The sequence below is a fragment of the Notothenia rossii genome, assembly GCF_949606895.1.
Source record: "Notothenia rossii genome assembly, chromosome: 8".
Lineage (NCBI taxonomy): Eukaryota > Metazoa > Chordata > Actinopteri > Perciformes > Nototheniidae > Notothenia > Notothenia rossii.
This window is the reverse complement of record NC_136906.1, coordinates 40,571,139-40,577,701: the sequence shown is the minus strand read 5'-3', so window position 1 is coordinate 40,577,701 and position 6,563 is coordinate 40,571,139. Positions and strand designations below refer to the sequence as shown.

The following is a 6,563-nucleotide window of genomic DNA, read 5'->3' as shown; positions in this document are numbered from 1 at the left end:
CCCCCTTTGATGACATTCAACACTATATTCTTAAATTATTTCCACAGAAATCTAAGCTGCAAAGGATCACATTAAGAGAATTTCAAATCATTTTAATTTAACCTTAAACATCAAACGAAACACTGGATAGTTTATAGTGTCTGTATGGAGTTTCAGCGGTAAAATGAACTCCATATGCAGCGTCCTCATTCTCTGAACAGGAGGCTGTTCCTCTGCAGCAGCTGAACCTGAGCTCTCTGCAGGGGCTGGCTTTTTGTAAAAGCTAGATATATTTGCAGAACACCATGAAAACATTTATTCTGTTCTGTGCTGCTTTTTTCACAGCTCATCATGCTCATCCATCCTCATCCCTCCAAAGTCGGTGATGGTGCTGGTTATGATGTAGTCGCTGTTGTCCAGCACCTCAGACAGTGTCAGAAGGCCATCCTGACAGTGGAGCACAGGGAGGGAAGAGCATTAATACACGTGTGTTTTATTCTACATGTGATGGAGGGCTGAAAGTAGACAGGGGCCAATCCTATATGGCAGCCCCATGACTTTAAGCCCCTGGGGACCCCCATGCCCCCCTGTAAAGCCTTCCTGAGACAAAACCGAGTACTGGCTAATGGTGCAAAAATAAATTCTCTGTTTTCCTATTTCATAGCTGCTATAAATCATTTATTTCATCAGTCAATGATTGTGTGAATGGCAGATCAATCATAGCCAAAGACAATATGTGCTAGTGTTGAGATAGTGATCCACTTAGTCTACTGGCAGTTCAGGAAAGTTTTCCTATTTAATGCTATAGAAATGGTCAGGGTCACTAACTGTATGAGAAGAGAGCTTCAGTGTCTCATTGATAATAATTACAATCATATAATACAGTACTGTAACTGGACTTTCAAGGTTAGCACACAAGGAAAATGCATATTTAGAAAAAAAAGACTTTAATATCAAATGCCAATAACTTTTCAACTCACCTCTTCCAATTGTGCATTTCATACACTTTAACATCAAATGTTCCCATGCACACATGAACCTCAGATACAACTCTATGCTGATGTGTGCTTTCTGTTGGAGAGAAACCTTCATAGCCTAGCATTGTGTTAGCTGGATGCTAGTTCATGTCAGACTTTATCCAGTTCTCACTTTTCCTGGACAATAGGATAATATAATCGTTGGGGATACGCACCACAGTGTGAAAATGAATTTGAGAGAACTGTAGGTTCATCAGTATCACCTGTATCCACATACACAATATGTGAGTGCATGCTGAATGTGTATGTGCAAGTGTAAACATGGCAACATGATCATAACCCAGAGTCAGATCCTTACTTTACTAAGTAAAGGACCCACCCCACCCCAAAGCCACATTAACAGAATCCTGCTCAGTACAGAACCCTAACCCGATGATCTTGTGATGACTCATCAGAGTTCGTCGTGTCTCTTCGTTAAGTCTTCGCCATAATTGGTGACCTGGCTGCCCACAAACATGTTCCAGTTGGCTAGAATCTCCTTCTTGGTTATTTTCTGGTCCTTGTGTTTGATCACGAGATTCCATCCAACAGGTTGATTGGTTTAAGATTTGAAGAAGAGGAGGAGGGGAAACATGAGGAGAGACAAACAGGAGGAAGAGAAGGGAGGCAGACAGAAGCGTGTTGATAATTAAACCACAATTACCCAATTATTTGCACCATGTTAACTCATATTCTGCACAGACAAGTTATGAATTACATTCATTAAAGGTGACATATCATGCTAAATGCACTTTTGTATGTCTTTTATACATGAATATGTGTCTTTTATACATGAATATGTGTCCCCGGTGTTCCAGAGAGGTCAGTGTATGTTTTGGTCATTGGGTTTTCTTTTCACAAATGGATATTCAAAAACAAAAAACGACTGGATATTTGATTTTCGTTTTCAAATTGAAAAACCAAAATTGAAATACAAGGTGTTTTTCTTTATCATGATAAAAAATTTATTTACTAAACTTAAAAAACGGGATGATTTTCTTTTTCTACTTCTCAAAACAAAAAATAAAATCACTAGAAAACAGAAACAAAAAAAAACCCAGTTTTTTCATATTCTGCTACCGGAAGTTGTCTTTCAAAATAAGAGCGCAGATGAGGACGCTCAATCCGTGTATCTACGGTCCATTTGTTTTCACAACGAAAACAGCCAAGACACATATTGAGCCCAGAAAATGAATGTTATTAAGGGCTGGAAATATAATATGGCCTGTGTCTAAAATGGACAACATTGTTAGGAGATTTCAACTATACAGCGATTCTGCACTGCGGTCAACTCAGCCGTCTCTCGAGTTTGTTATTATTTTTTCTACCAATAGTTCTTCGTGAGATCGATCCTGTTGGACTCAGTACTAGTTAAACTACTCCCACAACAAGTACTATGAAGTACTTACTGTGTACTTTTTGAGTAATCCCCTGTCAATGTCCCCTCCTGAGAACAAGAATGCATGTTTCTCTGCTATTTTGAATCAGCGTTAAAACACCTTTCTTCCTGAGACTGATATTGTTGGACAGAGTATTTGAAGAGGATATATGGAAGACTTGATATCAGCAATACCTCCAGTCAGTAGTCCGGCAGCAGCATTTTTACTCCTTGGAAAGCCTTGCCCGCTATTTAAATTGACTTTGATTGAAGTTAATAACAATATTGATATTATATAGATAGATATAGCATATTTGATGCAGTCTTTCTGAACACTTTTAAAATAAAATACTGCAAATTACGAATATTTGTAATAGTGCCTTATCCCTCTATGGCATGACTTTATTTTGGGAGGAAAAAAATGTTTCACCATGTGTTTAGGAGCTTAGGGGTCCATGGTATTATATCAATTATAAAATGTGACCCCCCCTCACCCCTCAACCAGGGGTTGGTTTGTTGCCTCAGGGCAACAATGATATAATACGAGATTATTGAAACACCAAGGATTTCTACAATTCAGAAGAAATAGAAAAAACAACTCTATATGAATTCAAAAGGTTTTCTGTGTGTGTATGTGTATGTGTGTGTGTGTGTGTGTGTGTGTGTGTGTGTGTGTGTGTGTGTGTGTGTGTGTGTGTGTGTGTGTGTGTGTGTGTGTGTGTGTGTGTGTGTGTGTGTGTGTGTGTGTGTGTGTGTGTGTGTGTGTGTGTGTGTGTGTGTGTGTGTGTGTGTGTGTGTGTGTGTGTGTGTGTGTGTGTGTGTGTGTGTGTGTGTGTGTGTGTGTGTGTGTGTGTGTACTTCCTCTAAGAAGAAAGGACCGTAACAGAAGATCTCTGTGGCTTCAGGCTTGATCGCCGTTCAAATGAAAGCGTTGGTTTCCCCAAAAGTGGGCGGGGCTGTAAAGTGACTAGATTTTACTCTCATCTATTATTCAAAACCATTCTATTTATTCTAACGTAAATTACATGCCAGTGTTTTATCTTTTTATTTATTTGTTTTTATTTTAAATCGTATAATGTCAGACTTTTTTTGCTGTCTGTGAGGAAAAGAAATGGGGCTTAGAGCCTCAAAATACTGAAATCTGCATTTTTGAAAATCTTTTTTTCCTTCTAATTTGTTATTCTTTTCTAAATAACACACTGTTATTTACTCAAATAACACACAATTATCCTTGTTTTTATTTATTCGTTTAATTCTATAATCTTGGGCTTTTTAGCATGCTTTTTAGCCGTAAATAAAGTCACCGGAAACAGACGTAGGCCTATAAGGGACATTTCGAGCGATACACACTGTCACTACTATGAATTTAACTTCTGTTAGACAGCCATGCCATACATTTTTGCATACATTCACAGTAAATATTTATTCAGTATGATAGCTGTCTAACAGAAGTTAAATGTATTTCTCACTTATTCTGACAATGTACTTAACCTCAAATAAAATAACCCAATAAAAAGAGTTGTTAAATAATAGTGAAGTCACGTTGTAATAACAATAACTCATCTCTCACTCGTTTTATTTTTGAGCTTTGCTAAAAGCCACCTAGTCAAGTGTCTATCTTGGGTTGCCGTCTGGAGTTGTCCAATATGGCGGACCATCTCGCACATGCGCAGTACCGATCGGGCAGGGGGACGGATCGGGTAGTCACACACACCACAAACCCACTGAACAGATTACCCAAGATCCTCAGCTTGAAGCTCGTTGATTGGATGTTTTAGCCGCAATGCATGTTGGGATATGATGTTAATGCGATATGATATCCGAAAACATTTAAAAAATAAAATAAATACTTTATTCCGAGTGTTCTTGCTTTTCTCTTTGAAAGTCATCACATAACGGCATTGTAATACACAGTCCGGCTGCATTAAAGAGCCTGTGACAGCCTCCCAACAACTGTTGTGCAATGAAATATTGGGCTACTAGTAATCTCGAACCATCAGTTTAAAAAAGAAGGTGCGATACCGTTCCGATAAATATCAATAATTTCGAACATCGCGGGGAAATTCTTTCGACTCATTTTGAAGTTTTGGGGGAAGCCGGAAGTGACGTCAATGCGGGAACGCTTCACTGTGCGGCGAGAGAGCCAAACACGGACAAAGTATGTTGTCATGCGTAGAAATTGTGAATTACTGACTTTCGGCACGTTAATAACGTTTTAATGAAGTTGACTACATTATATTCATATTTGTCAGTGCTTTCATGTGAATTCGGCGAACATGAACATAAATGATCGTGGTGAAGATGATGATTAAATTAGGATTAAAAATCAGTAGTGAGAGCTGCTGAATTTCCTCTCATCGGCTGTGATATAAAAACAAATCGATTATTTTTGTAGTTGTAAACTCAAGTGGATGAAACTACATTTATTAGTGCTTTCATGTCAATTCGGTTAACATATGATACATTAAATGATCGTGAGGAGGATGATTTAAAAATCGTTTGTTTGAGCCGGTGTTACAGTATAAGTTGAGTCATGACAACTGGCGACATTCTATTATTTTCGTCATAGGAATCCGGGGCGTGTACATTGAGGACCCATTGTTGACTTACCAGGAAAGAAACATCGTTTGTCGTTTACGTTCATCTTTTGCTATATCTGCCTTCCTAAGATCACTTTGCTGCACATTCAGTACTCGTATGTGAGGTTGTGGGTGAGAGTCCGATATCGTGACGCTTACAGGGAGGTATCGAACATTACAAAGTAGGTGACTGTGTGGATGCCTGTTCAAAACATTGCAAACTTCAATAAATCATTTAAATTATATATTTGTGTCCGACTTTCATTTGTTCATCGTTCTTAATGTGATGTATAGTAGCTTTGATAGCTGTCCATACCTTCAGACAGCCTAAAAGTAAAACACAAGTTGTTTATTCACAGCCCGAACGCTCATCGAGATGACTGGATCAGTCATGAAACTTGTGATCAGCTCCGATTAAATTGTGATATCAATTCTGTAGCTAACCTCCAGGGAGCACGTTTATTTTATGAAATACCTGTATCCCTCTCATCACAACAAGACTCTACACTGTGCAGGAAAAACAATTACATACATGAAAATAACCTTGATGCATGGGAATTAAACACACAAACTATCTTCCGTGGCTATACTGATATGTCACAGTAACGGTAAACCACAGAAAAGTAAGTCCAGCGGGGCACAAGTTGAATACATATAATACGGTAGTTCTATTATGCCTTTAAGCCTATACGTTTAACGTTTATTTCATAAAATAAACGTGCTCCCTGGAGGTTAGCTACAGAATTGATATCACAATTTAATCGGAGCTGATCACAAGTTGTCATGACTGATCCAGTCATCTCGATGAGCGTTCGGGCTGTGAATAAACAACTTGTGTTTTACTTTTAGGCTGTCTGAAGGTATGGACAGCTATCAAAGCTACTATACATCACATTAAGAACGATGAACAAATGAAAGTCGGACACAAATATATAATTTAAATGATTTATTGAAGTTTGCAATGTTTTGAACAGGCATCCACACAGTCACCTACTTTGTAATGTTCGATACCTCCCTGTAAGCGTCACGATATCGGACTCTCACCCACAACCTCACATACGAGTACTGAATGTGCAGCAAAGTGATCTTAGGAAGGCAGATATAGCAAAAGATGAACGTAAACGACAAACGATGTTTCTTTCCTGGTAAGTCGACAATGGGTCCTCAATGTACACGCCCCGGATTCCTATGACGAAAATAATAGAATGTCGCCAGTTGTCATGACTCAACTTATACTGTAACACAGGTCTGCATTTCCTGATGAGAAAACAAACCGATGCTTTTTGTAGTTGTAGTACACCAACATGGATTAAACGTGTGTTTTTTTTTACCACAATGTTGGGGAAATTAATGGATAAAATGCACAGATTATTATTATTATTCCCACTCCGATCGGGACACTAGGTCCACCGTTTCCCCGCAGCGAGGCTCCCCCGTTGACAGTTTACGTGGGCTTGGCTGGGTGCAGTGGCGGACTGGCCACCGTGAAGAGCTAGATGAAGAGCAGGGTAGACCAACTGGAAAAGTAGCACCATTCAAAAGCTTTCTGATGCGGGTCTTGAAACAAAGCAGAGAAATGATGACCGTTGTTGGCCACAGGTGCGAAAGCTC

The 6,563-nt window shown here is 39.0% G+C and overlaps 1 long non-coding RNA gene across 1 annotated transcript; it reads right to left on the bottom strand.

Moving 5' to 3' along the window:
• Positions 1 to 77: 77 nt before the first annotated feature.
• On the bottom strand, positions 78 to 5,094 carry LOC307017375. Its single transcript, XR_013802158.1, has 2 exons — positions 1,386 to 5,094; positions 78 to 426 (listed from the first exon to the last, which is right to left on the bottom strand). It is a non-coding gene; the product is annotated as an uncharacterized lncRNA (long non-coding RNA).
• Positions 5,095 to 6,563: the final 1,469 nt, after the last annotated feature.